This window comes from Aotus nancymaae, unplaced genomic scaffold (assembly GCF_030222135.1).
Source record: "Aotus nancymaae isolate 86718 unplaced genomic scaffold, 86718_ANA_hifiasm-v0.15.2.pri h1tg000020l, whole genome shotgun sequence".
In the NCBI taxonomy this organism is placed as follows: domain Eukaryota; kingdom Metazoa; phylum Chordata; class Mammalia; order Primates; family Aotidae; genus Aotus; species Aotus nancymaae.
The window spans coordinates 50,923,728-50,940,013 of NW_026988432.1; positions in this window are offsets into that span (position 1 = coordinate 50,923,728).

Genomic DNA, 16,286 nt, shown 5'->3' on the forward strand with positions numbered 1-16,286 from the left:
TTAACTTTGGAAAGAGCATTAATGAGGAAAAGGTAGCCATGCGAGGCTACCTTTTCTACTGCTTGGGTTTCTACTGCTTACTTGATGTCTCCAAATCACACACCCACCCTCTGGCTGGGGCCGTCAGTGTTAGCAAAACTTAACTCTTAGACCTGAAACTTAACATGCTCAACTCTTTCACTTCAAAGCATCCATGCTGTCAAGTCTGTACTTGACAGCATGGATGTCAAGACTTGAGACTTCCTGTGAAATCTTTCAATTTATGATGTCAGAAGTTTCTTAAATTTGCTTTAAAATAATTCAAATACTTTGGTTTTGATTTCATTTTTGAAATTGTTGAGCGAAGATTCCCTTGTCTTAAGCATCTTAAATAGGTAGGATGTTCTATGAATTTGGGCTAATCTATTCTGTCTGAAACGTGTTACTAAAAGTGACAGAGGCTCCAGCCTGTAGTCCCAGCTACTCAGGAGGGAGGCTGAGACTGGAGGATCACTTGAGCCCAGGAGTTCTGGGCTGTAGTGCACTACGCCAGGTGTCTGCACTGAATTTGGCATTGATATGGTGACCTCCCAGGAGCAAGGGATTACCAGGTTGCCTAAGAAGAGGTGAACTAGCCCAGGCTGAAAATGAAACAGGTCAAATCTCCCATGCTGATCAGTAGTGGGATCATGCTTTGAATAGCCACTGAACTCTAGCCTGGACAACATAGCCAGACCCCGTCTCTTAAGGAAAAAAAAACAAGAGTGACAGAGGGTGGGTTAAATAAAAGGCTAAGGAAGGAAAGAGGACAGTGATTAGAGAGGAGAAACAGTGGGCCAGGCACACCTGTAGTCCCAGCACTTTGGGAGACCGAGGCCGGTGGATCGCAAAGTCAAGAGATCGAGACCACCCTGGCCAACATGGTGAAACCCCGACTCTACTAAAAATACAAAAATTAGCTGGTCGTGGTGGCGTGCGCCTGTAGTCCCAGCTATTCCGGAGGCTGAGGCAGGAGAGTTGCTTGAACCTGGGAGGCAGAGGTTGCAGTGAGCCAAGATTGCGCCACTGCAGTCCAGCCTGGCACCTGGCGATGGAGCAAGACTCTGTCTCAAAAAAAAAAAAAAAGAAAGGAGAAACAGTGTGAGCCAAAGAATTTGAGGACAGCGGGGAAGCCGACTCTGCCTGGGAGATCAGGTTGCCTGTTGAAGTCTAGCTACTTTGTCTTAACCAGGAGAAGAAAGTTCTGAGGTCTTTGATTCATAAAGCACATCCCACATTTTGTCATTATAAGCCATCAGCTCTTTCCACACCTTTCCTGTCAACATATAGGTCACTGTGTTTAATTTTTGTGACACATTTCCCTCTCACTGGCCCTGAGTCAGATGGTAGAGAGAGTAGCTAAATGATCTTAGCTGCCCACACAACATTTCCAATTTTTTTTTTAGGTTAGGGTTGTTTCTATTTCTGACAGTTCAGACAGTTGTTCACGTAAGTCAGTGATAAAACTTTCTTGTGTTAGCAGGCGGTGAAAGGATTAAATCATTTTCCATGAAGTCACTTATGTTGCTCCATCACTGGTGTTTTATCACTTCTTTTTAGCTCTTTCTTTGGTGAGGCAAGGATATCTGTATTAGGTAAATGAAAAATGAACTGCACTCTTATTCTCTTGTTAGTACAGCTGGTGCTCTTCCAAAAATCATATACTACCGCTGACAAATCACTGTAATAATCACAAGCCTAAACTTTAATTTCTTGGACCATTTTTACAAAGCATTCATCTTTTTAGATATTAAGACGAACAAAATTGATTGTTTAGGAAGAATGTATAGGGCTTATAGCTTCCTTCCTTGTGGTCTGAAATGTATCGCAAGGACCCTCAGTTCTAGTGCTTGTGATAATGCCTGGCTCCAGGGAAGTCTCACTATTCCTTGTGCCTCAGTTTCCTCACCTATAACATCTCTCATTCTTAGTTTCTGGAGTTGATTAAGTGATAGAGAAGTACAGTTAGTCTCTTAAAGGGAGAACGCTAATGCAAGGTATTATTGACACTCAGATACTTACTTTTAAATTGAGAACATGTACTCTTCCTTCAGAAGACATCTTTGAGAATTTAAAAATTTTAAGTTGTATCTCAAAAATAAAACATGTAGAGATTTATTCCCCAAGGGCTTCCCTGAGAGAACCACTTTGGCTCCAGCATGAAATACCTATTTCTATAAACAAATACCCAAGAAAGGGCCAGGTGTGGTGGTACATGCCTGTAATCTCAGCACTCTGGGAGTCTGAGGCAGGCGGGTCACCTGAGGTTGGGAATTCGAGACCAGCCTGACCAACATGGAGAAACCCCATCTCTACTAAAAATACAAAATCAGCTGGGTGTGGTGGCTCATGCCTGTAAACCCAGCTACTCTGGAGGCTGAAGCAGGAGAATTCCTTGAACCTGGGAGGTGGAAGTTGCGGTGAGCTGAGATCGTGCCATTGCACTCCAGCCTGGGCAACAAGAGTGAAACTCCGTCTCAAACCACCCCCACCAAAATAAAAGTAAAAAAAACAAAAAACAAAAAAAGCCCAAGAAAGACAATGAACATTACCCAGTAACCAAAAAACTACAGGAGGAAGCAAGGCCTCTGATGGGCAGAGGCCCCATTATCCCTCATCCTGTATCCCAAGAAGTCGCTCAGTTATCTCATCGAGCTGAATCTGTGAGAGAGGCAGGTCATGTGTCTGAAGATGCTTCATGCTCCTTTTCTTCTTCTTTTTGTAGCATCTCCTTGGACCCTCCACCCTTGGGTAGCTGATGTCCTCATGATGATTCCTAGAGTTCCCTAAGTGTCCTGCTTATGCCCATCATTCCAGGGAGTGCCTCGATTCAGTCTAACCCCATTTCCCAATAAAATTACCCCGTTTTGTCACTTTTCTTCATTACCTCTTCATGTAATCCTAACTGTATAATGGTAGCTGAAAGCAACTCCATTTAATGAAGGAATGTTGTGTTAATTGAAAGACGATGAGTGTGGGGTGTAACCGACTCTGTGACAGACAAGCTGTTTGGTATCAGACCACTCCCAATCTGGTTCTCCACTGCTGTTCTCGACAGACATAGGAGTCTGGTCATGGAAATACTTCTGCTAGGTCCCAGGAGGACACAGGACTCTAGATTCATCCCAGCGTCTCAAAAGGAAAAAAGGTAACCAGGAGCCTGTGCAACTGATAAGTAACATACACCTCTTTACTTTCCTCTGTCTCCGAATAAAGGGGCCAAGCCAAAGATGTTCGAGCCCAGCCTGTCATGAGTTCCAGGAAATGACTGACCCAGAAGCCACAAATGCTTTCAGAAGCTCTGGAATTAGAAATGGTAATGAACTCATAAATGGGTGAGGGGAAGGATTAGCATGTGAGCTGCCCATTTCCATGGATACAAGGCTTCTTTCATTTATTTTTACTGGACTTTTACGGAGACTCAGAGCTCTAAATCTGATAGGACATCTGTGCTTCATTAGCTGTGTTTCATTAGCTTTATAATGTGATTTAAACAGATCCCTCAAAGTTGCAACAAGGGAGGCTCCTGAGGTCCCAAGTTCCTGGCCTTGCCTTGCAGGGGGTCCATGAAATGGCCACATGAACGGAGCCAAGTGTTCGAAGGTCATAGGGCTGCTGGAAGATGGATCTCAGGCTAGGATGAGGTCAGACACATCTTTTCCTCTACAATTAAGATCTTAGAAAGGGGGTCTGCTAAATGCAAGAGTATCCCACAGGGAAAAAGGAGAATTTGGCTGTAGGGCCTGGAAGGTTCTGCTAATTCTAGCAATCTGGGTACTTTCACCTACCCCTGTAGCCTTCCCTCTTCTCTGCTTTGGAAGTCAGCACAATCAACACGTGTTTTCTCAGTTGAGGGAGGAAATGTAAAACATGAGGGCAGTTTGGTGGGCTGCAACAGGAAGCAGGAAGCAGCCACTTTTTGAGTGTTCCCTCCAGCAATGATTAAAGTAGAAGCAGGTAGTCAGTCATGTGACAGGGCTGAAATGTATAAACTGGGTATCACACTGCTCTGAGAATAGTTGCTATGGTAACCCAGACAGAGATGGAACAGCAGTAAAGGAGAGCTGCCCTGAAAGCAAATGTTATTGATTAAATGAAATTTTTTTGCGGGGTGGGGTGGGAGGTTGGCAGTTGCGAGAATGGGAGGAGGAGGCAGGTGAACCTACTGTAATGACCGTCCAGAGAGTGTGATTTGGTTGAATATTGACAAATCTTGTCAGGAGCCCTCATAGAAACTGGAAGTTAAATGATCATTTGCACAAGCTACCGTTTCAGTTCACTGCTGAACTTTTTGATTTCAACATTACGTAGGCAATTCATTGTTTCGTAAGAAAGCCTATGATGTTGGAGCCAGGTAGCACCGCTGACCTTGAGTTCAAAACCCGGTCATCTGAAGCAGGATTATTTTCTGCAGGGTTTGTGAATGTGTCCACTAAGCAACCTGATTATTTCTGAGTTCCACATCCTGCCTTCTGTTGTTCCCATTCCCACTCCAGAGGTAGCTGTTTGGCGTTGGAGGTAGGGTGGCACTCTAAGTGTGTCCTTATTCCAACTTTGGAATGCATGCTCCCTGTGAACTTTTTATGTTGTGACCTTTCTGTACTTTGTTTCTCCTTAACTATAACATTGAGAAAAGAACTCTGCCCTACTTTTTGGGATAATTGTGAGAAATGACTTATTAATGATTATAAAGCAGCTTGAAAATACAAGCTCTTTACAAATGCAAGATGATAAAATATACATATGAGTAGCACTCACAACAATCACATTGAGGCCACAGAGAAGGTAGCTGGAGTGTGCTCCAAGATCCAAAGGGAGAATAAGGACCTATAGGTAGGCAATATCCTTTGATAGACCACATAAGACATGAAGATAGACAGCATCCTGGACTTCCTGAACGGTCATCTGCATGTACAACTCACTTTCATTTACAGGGACGAGTTGTGAGTTGCAGATTTAGCAATAACTCTTTTTTTTTAAAGGAATTGTTGGTCGACTATTTATTTTCCTCAGCATGCCCTTGCCTTTACTATGAGCTGGTTGGAATGACCTTCCCAAACAACTAGTACCCCCACTCTCGAGGCTGATGACCTTCCTTTTGTCCCTTGCCTTACCTTTTCTGCAGCAAAACTGTACAATACAATACAGCCCTCTGCCAGCAGATCTGTTACTAAAGGAATTCATGCATCTTGCATCTTGAAGATGCATTATTAATGCCTGGACAAATCACATCAGGTGAAACCCAGCAAGTCCCTGGCACTGAAAAAAAGGAACAAAGGCTGGCTCTACAAGAGAGCGATGGATGAGACAAATTATAACAGCTGGGAGTTTCTTGTAAGTAAGATGGCATAAAAACCAGAAATGCTAAAATTGTGTGCATAGACAGCAACTTTGTATTTCTGTGGTAAAACAGATTACATACAGTGCTGGAAGAAAGCCATTCTAATTGTAGCTTCGTTAAAGTCATGGTGCTGCAACTCTTTGAATTTCTCAACAAAAGGGGCCAGCTTGCTGGTGACCAAATTACTTCCAAGCACAACCCCAGGCTCCTGTACATGATTTCAGAGATGGACTAGGAAGGATGGATTTTTCTAAGAGGCCAGTAATGAACTCTGTCTGCACAGGGAGAAAAATAAAATGTGACTTGGGAGAGCCCACCAGGGAACTCTGGAGCAAGAGAGACCGTGGGGGACAGGGAAAATGGAGTCCCTCATGTCATCTCTCCTGGCTGTGTTGGGGGATGCCTGGACAGGTGGGCATGGGATGGCAGTTTGCTTGTGTGTGATTCATCCTACTGTGTGAGAACTTAGATCTTTTGACTTCTAAACTGGGTGATTGGAGATAGATAAATATCAGGTTTATTTCAAATGGATTACCAAAAGCCACAAGCGCATAATCATTTAGCTGTGCAGATCTATGACTGTGCTGACTCCCAGTGGTCACTAATGACACATGAGCTGCTTCAGCCTGGTTGAGCCTCCCCGCTCTTTTTCTGTAGGGGCCATGGCAGGGAGGATTTGTTTTAAATTGTAGGCAGTGGTTAAAGTTTACGATCACATTAAAGGGAGACATTTTTCAAACCTACTTTCTATATAATCAGTTTATTAAATAACATTTCTTTGGACATCTTGAAAGAAATCATATTCTTTTTAAATATGAGAGCTGCTGATGTGTTAAAGAAAGGGGCCAGAGGTTTCTGCGTGTGTATGTGTGTGTGTACGTGCACGTGTGAGTGAGCATGTGCTCACACTTGTGCCTTATGCGCACAGTTCTCTTGTGGTTTCTGTGTAATATTGCCTGCAGTTTCTATTTGGAGAATCACTTTCCCTTACATGTACTCAACAACAAACATGAAACCACCTAATTATATTTTCATAATCATGATTAAAACCATCTAAATTACCCTACTTGATGTACTCAAAGAGTTTGTTGATTGCTTTTTGATGTGTATTAGAGCTTTATGCAGAGCCACATCAAATGAGTTGCTTCATAATGAAATAAAGGGAAAAATCCTTTAATATACATGCATATTTACTTAAAATATACATATATAATTCATATTTGGCTAATTAACCAGCATCAACACAAAATCCATGACCATGAAATAATTGTGGAATGGCTGATTACCTTCAAATAGTACGTTAATTTCCATTTCATATATATATTTACATATGTATCTCTATTCACACAATGATGAGTCTACCTTTTACAGAAGCCACTCAGTCTTTTGAACTATCAATGCCTCAAAGTATTTTTCCACATTCTGGGAAAGAGTTGTGAAATTAGGATGTGAATTTCAGATTTAATTTTATAACAGGAATTGCATGTAAGTACTCCCCTTCCCTACCATCTGTTCCCTTGGACAATGGAGGGATTCTGGGCCAGTTCACATGAAGGAACAGGAACAAACAGCAGTCCAGTGTGATCTCTTCCTGTTGATTCCCCACAAATGAACAAGTGTCCCTTCCCCTCTTTCTAGGGAACATCAGTGTATGGACTCCTTTTGGTTTTCCTGTTGATACACATTCATATATCCCAGGGCAGGGAGAACTAACTTTTAGACCTTTTTCTCTAAGCAATTTCTTTTGTTTGTGGAAGCATTATGAGATATGCCTCACCTTCATTTTCATAGTCCAAATTATACATCATTATCAGATGTGTAAAACATGCACAGGTGACTTTTAATGAAGGTGTTTGTGATGATGTACTCATAGTTTTGCACGACTGATGAATCTTCAGAGCATTGGAGGCCTTTCGGTTGCCTTTGGAGACCATGGTTTGGAAAGAACAGGTGGTTGACAGGTGAGGAAGGGCCTGCAAGAGATGTAAATCAAAGGGGAGAGGTGAAACGTTGTCCATATTCAGACAAAGGTGATAATGGGTCTAAACAAAAAGTCAAACTAAGGAGGGGTTCCAATTTTTTTTTTTTTTTGAGACAAAGCCTTGCTCTGTTGCCCAGGCTGGAGTGCAATGGCTTGATCTTGGCTCACTGCAACCTCCACCTCCCGGGCTCAAGTGATTCTCCTGCCTCAGCCTCCTGAGTAGCTGGGATTACAGGCATCCGCCACCACACCTGGCTAATTTTTGTATTTTTAGTAGAGACGGGGTTTCACCATGTTGGCCAGGCTGGTCTTGAACTCCTGACCTCAGATAATCCACCTGCCTTGGCCTCCCAAAGTGCTGGGATTACAGGCATGAGCCATTGCACCTGGCCAGGTTTCAATTTTAATATGAAGAAATAGTGGCGCATTTATTCATTTAACAAACCTCAAGAACCTACTGTTTGCCAAGTACTGGGTAATTCTGAAGGTTAATGGTAAGTAAAAGAAAACTGAGATATCAATATTCTTCTGGGTGGGGAAGTTACAAAGACCCAATATATTGTGCAAATTGATGAGTAGAGATTTGTACAGAGGACTATGGGGAGATGGGGAAAGGACTTTGTAGTTGTGTGGGGAAAGGCTTTACTGAAGGTGAGTTGGATTTCTCTCTGTGAAAAGCATTTCAGGCAGAGGAAACACTAGGTACAAAGGTCAGAGGTGTGAGGAGGTGCACATGTCCTCCTCATGTTGAGTACACATGCATTACCGGGCTGCATTTTCAGCTGTGAGGTGGGAAGAGTTAGCAGATCAAGTCAGAAAGGCAAGAGGCCAGAATGAAAATAGTTAATGCTCTGCACCAAGAAATTTGGACTTTATCTCTTAGGCAAAGATGGAATTGGAGAAGGACATGATCAGATTTGCATCCTGGAAGGTGAAATCTTTTGAAGTGTGGAGGATGCATTGAAAAGTGGAAAGAAAGATTGGCAGGAGGGAACATAGGAATTTATGGTAATGCCTCTGGAGAGCATCAGGGAGAGCCTGACACACACAGAGACAGGGAGGATAAAGAGTAGGGAAAAGTCCTTGACTGTGCCTGTTCCAAGCTAAATGACCAAAGTGGTTAGAGCATCTCCTTTCAGTGATTCGCAAACTTCAGCCACACCAGATCGCCTGCAGTTCCTGCCCTGACTGTGCCTTTGCAAATGCTCTTCCTTAGGCTGGAAACAATGCTGACCCCTTGTCTGGGCAGCTAACTTCTACTTTCACTTCAGAATTCCTCTTCAGCATTAGTTCCTCTGGCAAGCCCTGTTCCCCGTTTTTTGGATTCCCATAGAACCCGATCTACCTCTAATGAAGCAATGACCACAGTGCCTGGTCCTTGGTTCTGGCCTTCTTGACTGTTGAGGGGACTATGTTTTACAATATATGACATCGGGCTGGGCGCGGTGGCTCACGCCTGTAATCCCAGCACTTTGGGAGGCCGAGGTGGGTGGATCACGAGGTCAAGAGATCGAGACCATCCTGGTCAACATGGTGAAACCCTGTCTCTACTAAAGATACAAAAAATTAGCTGGGCATGGTGGCGCATGCCTGTAATCCCAGCTACTCAGGAGGCTGAGGCAGGGGAATTGCCTGAACCCAGGAGGTGCAGGTTGCGGTGAGCCGAGATCGCGCCATTGCACTCCAGCCTGGGTAACAAGAGCAAAACTCCGTCTCAAAAAAAAAAACCATATATGACATCAAAGTGGCCACTGTGCAATGGGCACTCTCTGGATCTCCTTTGAATGGACAAAACCAACAGTGTGTCATTTTATCAAATAGTTCTACAAAAGGAAATGAAGAGCCTGTTGTCCTAGGAAATACTACTGGGTAAAACTTTTCTATTGATCCTGGACCTATGGACTGTAGCTACAGAGTGCAAAATCTCATAATGATGCCCTATGTTTTTCTTTTTGGTGATTTAGATTAATATGGGCCACCAGTAGAAGTAAGAAAGGCCCTAAAACTGATTGTCATCATATATGTTAATTATATGTATATGCAGAGAACCAGGCCAAAAAGTCTCCTTTATTACATCCTACATTTGAATTTTTATTTGACTAAGGTAACCAAGTGACAGTAACTGGCCCACTTTTCTATGTTGTAGAGTTAACAGACACCGAACTTTAATGAGTTGGCTCAGCCCTTTGAGAATTGCCTTAACATATGATGTTATTTTATCTATCCCTAATTTACTTTAGAAAATGCAATGATCAGAGGCCACCGAATTGAACTTCCATTCACCGTACATAACACTGTATGGATGATCTGGAAATACAATGAACCTCTAGTTCTCTGTGCTGTCTCTTCTGGTCCTAGTGAACATCCCTCTTGGATTTATTTATATTTATTTATTTATTTATTTATTTATTTATTTATTTTTAAGATGGAGTCTCACTCTGTCGCCCAGGCTGGAGTGCTGTGGCGCCATCTTGGCTCACTGAAACCTCCGCCTCCTGGGATCAAGCTATTCTTCTGCCTCAGCTTCCTGAGTAGCTGAGACTACAGGCATGTGCCACCATGACTGGCTATTTTTTCTATTTTTAGTAGAGACAGGGTTTCACCATATTGGCCAGGCTCGTCTCAAACTCCTGACCTCGTGATCCACTCACCGTGGGCCTCCCAAAGTGCTGAGATTACAGGTGTGAGCCACCGCACCCGGCCCCCTCTTGGATTTATTATAGTGATGACTTGATCCCTTGGTATTTCCCTATAGAGATGCTTTTGATGTCCCCAGATGGTCTCGTTGTCTTGAGACCTCTGGTTTTTGTCTTCAGTTGTTTCCGTGAAGAGTCTTTAAGGTAACCTAGACTGGTGGAAAGAGCAGTAAACTGTGTAAAGTCTTGGCTCTGTCCCCAAATAGCTGGGTGACTTTTGAGAAGTCACCTCAATCTTTGGGAAAGAATTTCTTTCTATGAAGCAAGGTGGTTAGACTACATATATTCATTGTTTTCATTTCAGAAACGATTTACGGTTGTTGCAACCATTTATTTATCAACAGTTATTAACTGTCAGCTTGGTCAAAGCCCTGTTCTAGGCAAGGTAGAGACGCCAAAAGAATAAAACCAGCTTTCAGGAGCTCACTGTTTAGCACAGCTATTTTGCCTCTGGAATTCTGGGGCTGTGCACTTTGATATTATAATAAAAGGTGATATGGCTTTGAATCTAGAGTAGAGTTAGAAGGGAGTTTAGAGGCCATCCATCTACTGTATGGAATGCTGTATGGATCATCTGGTTTTCATATTTTTCTTGAACACTTTCAGAATGAGGAATTTATAATTTCTTTCCTAATTATAAGACAGTTTCTCTTGATATTGAGGTGAAAACCGTATCTTTGTGATGCACAAACTTTTAAAATTCCTTTACTTTCTCATCCAATCGTTCCATTAGCAAGTATTTATAAAGCACCCTCCATGTATGGGGTGTGGTATTAGACCCTGGGGATAAAACAAAACAAAAAGATAGACTTGGTCCTTGCTCTATGGATCTTATATCCCGCTGGAGAGGCTGGCAATTAAACAAGCAATGATAATACATTCTGACAAACACTACAATCGTGGAAATATAAATGTGTTACAGCAATATACAGCAAGGATTTCAACTCTAAACCCTAGTGATCAGTGAGATTCCTCAAGTCATCTGGACTTAGATTTGAAGGACGCAGCAATGCTTGGTAATTTTAACTCCTTATAATAGTCTTTTTAAAAACTTCGGCTTTTATTTTAGATACAGGTGCTGCATGTGCAGATTTGTTACATGAAAATATTGCCTGATGCTGGAGTTTGGAGCACAAATCCTGTCACTTGGTAGTGAGCATGGTACCTGATAGGTAGTTTTTTGAACCCACCTCTGACTCTCCACCCTTTAGTAATCTACGGTGTCCATTGTTTCCATATTTATATCCATGTGTGCCCAATGCTTAGCTCCCATTTGTAAGTGAGAACATGTGGTATTTGGTTTTCTGTTCCTGCATTAGTTTGCTAAGGATGATGGCCTCCAGTCCTATCCATGTTGCTGCAAAGGGCATGACTTCATTCTTTATTATGGCTGTATAGTATTCTATGGTGTACATGAACCATATTTTCAATTTATTTAATAATTTTATGTGCAGAATGTTCAGGTTTGTTACATAGCTATGCATGTGCCATGGTGGTTTGCTGCACCTATCAACCCGTCATCTAGGTTCTAAGCCCTGCATGTATTAGATATTTGTCCTAATGCCCTCCCTCAGCTTCCGCCACTCCCGACAGGCGCCAGTCTGTGATGTTCTCCTCCCTGTGTCCATGCGTTAAACATATTTTCTTTACCACGATAGTCTTTGAAACACTTGAAGATAGCACTTCCCTCAAGTCCTATCCCTCTAGTCTAAATATAAAATAATTATTTCAGTTCTCATTTCCAGATCTTGTAAGTATGCTTCTAGCATCTTCTCATCTTCTAATTTACTAATTCAGTCACTTTTTTTTTTTTTTGAGACAGAGTCTTGCTCTGTCACCCAGGATTTGCCTCTGGAATTCTGGGGCTTGGCCACGATCTCGGCTTACTGCAACCTCCACCTCCTGGGTTCAAGGAATTCCCTGCCTCGGCCTCCTGAGTAGCTGAGATTACAGGCACACGCCACCATGCCCAGCTAAATTTTGTATCTTTAGTAGAGACGGGGTTTCGCCATCTTGGCCAGGCTGGTCTTGAGCTCCTGACCTGGCGATCCACCCGCATCAGCCTCCCAAAGTGCTGGGATTACCAGCATGAGCCACTGCGCCTGGCCAATTCAGTCACTTTTTAAAGAAATAAATAAAATTTGTTTGGCCTAACATCTTCTTAAGTGAACCCATTTTGGCTCCTAGTGATGATAATTTCTTCTCTCAAAGTGCTAACCAACCATCTGTTTAATTATCCATTAGAGAATTTAGTTGGGAATCCGTATCAAGATTTATCAAGCATTTACTATTTAAAAATCAATTCTTTTTCCTATTTGTAGTTTTTTGGCCTCTCTGGTTCTATAAGATTTTGAACAAATCACTGAAAGTGGTTCTCCAATTGTATTTGCAAACCGTTTCTCTTCGGAGTAATTATCTGAGCCAAGTTACAATTTTCCCATTATCTCCATAATCTTACCCTTTGGTTGTATCTTAATTTTGTCTGTTCTTCCCTTTTCTGTTTGATGATCACCCTTCTTGGTAAAGATGAGTGCAAAGTAAAAGCCGTTTGTTTTGCACCACTTGATAATATTGCACCATCTTCACCAACCAAAGATAGCATTCCTTTTATTTGTCACTTCTTTGTTTTGAATACAGCACAGTAGATGTGTTTCTGTCTTTGCACTTTTTGCCAGGCCAAGTTTACTTCTTTTTACTTCTTTTTCTTTTCTTATTTTATTTTTGAGACAGAGTTTCGCTCTTGTTACCCAGGCTGGAGTGCAATGGCGCGATCTCGGCTCACCGCAACCTCTGCCTCCTGGGTTCAGGCAATTCTCCTGCCTCAGCCTCCTGAGTAGCTGGGATTACAGGCACGTGCCACCATGCTCGGCTAATTTTTCGTATTTATAGTAGAGACGGGATTTCACCATGTTGACCAGGATGGTCTTGATCTCTTGACCTCGTGATCCACCCGCCTTGGCCTCCCAAAGTGCTGGGATTACAGGCTTGAGCCACCGCGCCCGACCCTCTTTTTTTATTTTAAAACAGAGTTTTGCTCTGTCAGAGTTGTGCTCCAGGCTGGAGCACAGTGGCATGATTTCAGCTCACTGTAACCTTTGCCTCCCGGGTTCAAGTGATTCTCCTGCCTCAGCCTCCCTAGTAGCTGGGATTACAGGCTCCTGCCACCACACCCAGCTAATTTTTGTATTTTTAGTAGAGATGGAGTTTAACCATGTTGGCTAGGCTGGTCTTGAACTCCTGATCTCAAGTGTTCCACCTACCTCAGCCTGCCAAAGTGTTGGGATTACAGGTGTGAGTCACTGTGCTTGGCCTAAGTGGTCTCTGGCCTGTGGTCTCTGTGGACCTTATCTTGTGGTCCATTGTCTCCTCTTCCTACTCTTAACCTTGGGTTATGTAACTGTCCTTTCTTTTTCATTCACACACTTAAAAAATGGATTTATTGGAGGATACTCTAAGCAACTACTGTGATTCCTTAGGATAATTCCTCTTTGTTAATACTATTCATAATTATATAATCAGCTTTCCATTTTTAGTGCGTCTAACACTTCTTGGGCTGCATTCCTTTTTAGTGTTGTATTTTCCCTGATTTTGTTTTAAAATATTATCTTCTAAGATGCATTGATCTTATGGGATAAAGAAAAGGGAAGAGAACTAGTACTTATTTTCTTACTGTGGTTGATGCCCAAGTTATTTAGCTTATTCATTTTCTCAACGTTCTTTGGGGTTGGTTTGATTGTTTCAATTGTTTGAATGAGTAACTGAAACTCAATATGTTGTCCAAATTTGTAAAGAGGAAAACTGGGATTTGAGCCTCAGTCTCTCTGCCCCCAAAGCTCTTTCTAATTACCATAGGCTATGCCACAGGCACATCTATATTCTTTCATATTCCGCAGAAGATGGATTGTTACTACTTCTTCAGAAAGTCAGAATTCATTCTCCTTGGAAGATAAATGGAGATCCACAGGTGTGAGTTCACTAATTTCTTTTATGTATTACATTCTTCCACTCAATGATATCTTGACATAAAATGTGGCCTTTTATAACTTTTTTATAATCTTCTTTGGATTTTTTGGTAGCACATGTGTGTGATCACACTGTATAAAGGAGAAGCCCCTAGGGATGAAAGAACCTAGTCAGTCTGGATGTGCTGTAATCCTAGCACTTTGGGAGGCCAAGGTGGGTGGATCCCTTGAGGCCAGGAGTTCCAGACCAACCTGAGCAATACAGTGAGACCCTGTCTCTACAAAAAATAAAACAATTAGCCAGGCATGGTGGTGCATGCCTGTAGTTCCAGCTACTCAGGAGGCTGATGCAGGAAAATTGCTTGATCCCAGGAGGTCATGGTTGCAGTGAGCTATGATTGCACCACTACATGCGAGCCCAGGACACAGAGTGAGACTCCATATCCAAAAAAAAAAAAAAAAAGAACTGAGTCAAAGTCAAAGCCTTTGGCATCAGCATTAGTTCTGTAGTAATTATTTATTGCTGTGTAATATTACTTAGCTACTTACAACACAGACTTATTATGTCAGTTTCAATAGGTCAGGAGTCTGGGCAAATCTTGGTTGTGTTCTCTGCTTCAGAGTCTCAGGTGGCTGCCTTCAAGCTGTCAGCCAGGTCTGTAGACTCATCTGAGGCTTGACTGGAGAAGAATCCAGTTCCGGCACTCAATTCCTTTCAGGCTGCCAGACTGAGGGCCTAAGATTCTTGCTGCCCATCCGCTGGAGGCTGCCCTCAGTTCCTTGCCACTTCAGCTTAAGTGCTAGTAGCAAGGAACTAGCCACTAACGCTGAAAATGGGTCTTTTCAGAATGGCTGCTTTCTTTCTTGAAGCCAGCAAGGGAGATACTCTCCTCCAAAGACAAGGATCACAGCCTTATGTAAAGTAAGCACATGCACGGAGTCATGAACATCCCATCACTTTTGTCATATGTGATCAGTTAGAAGCGACTCACAGTCCCGCCCACACTCAGTGGGAGGGAACAACACAAGGGCATGAATATCAGGAGATGAAATCATGGAGCCCATTTCACAGCACTTCTGGCTCAGCTTTCATTCTTTTGGATATCAAGACACTTTTGGCAGTCCTTTGAGGATTTTCCTTGCCAACATTCTGTGCAACTACCATGGACATACCTGTTCAGTTTTTAAAAATCGTATTTTTCTCTAATGTTAAATCTGCTATCCTTCTGTGAACTTTCAGCATGTAACAAGTTCTTTCAGTTAGAATGTTTTAATCTTCCTGTTTTTAGCATACACACACACACATGCACACACACACACAGTACAGCATACTACAGCATCCCCTCACAATCCTTACCAAAGATTAGCAAACTCTCTGGTCCCCATGGTCACATGTGACATTCTGCCTCTGACCTATTGCTATTGCTCATAAGTCACTTCCCAGATTACAATTCTTCTCTTCCCATAAATATTAAAGGAAGGAAATTTGCTTCTTTCACCATGACCTTTCTAGTCTTCCAGGTTTGTTTATGTGCTTTAAAGAATTCATGTCAACATTATATCTCTTGCAGGAACTTTGGCCAATTTCTTCATTATGCCCTACAAGAAATAGCCTGTGGTCAAGTTAATTCAAGGGAGAATGCATGAAGTCTGCAGTGCTGGCAGGCGGGAATGACAGTATTGACCCAAGTCTCTGCTGTTATCAGCCAAGTAGACCATTTATGTTGTAAAGAAAATCAGCATGGCTGGAACCTTAGTTTTAACGGGCTCAAGTTGGTATTTGCTTTTTTGGACTCTTGTTCCCACCCAATACATTTTATTTTATTACAGGAAAAATAATTTAGGACTTAGGCAAAAACAATGAAATAATTCAGAGACTGGTGCTTTTTTTCATATTTGTAGTTGGATCAAATATTCATAAGATGTAGACTCGTAGGTATATTTCTTAGATGGGAAGTGTGTGGACCACCAATGCTTCCTCACAGTGTATTTGACAGAGCCTGAAGTCAGGCAGCCCTGGACTTGGTATTCACGTAAAGAAGCTCTCTGTACCATTGCCTTCAAATCCATTCTCTCCTATCTCCATCCCTGCTGCCTGATACTTGATGTGGCATCCTTGACAATGAATGGAGCGTCAAACACACCTTTTGTCCTTGATGGTGTTTTGAGTATCCCTTTCAGTAAATTTTTAATGACCCTTTCAATTAAGGGCCCAACAACATTTGACAGAATGTACCCTAGTCTAATACCAGCACTTAAGCTGAAGTGGTGTTTTTAGACAGCAATTA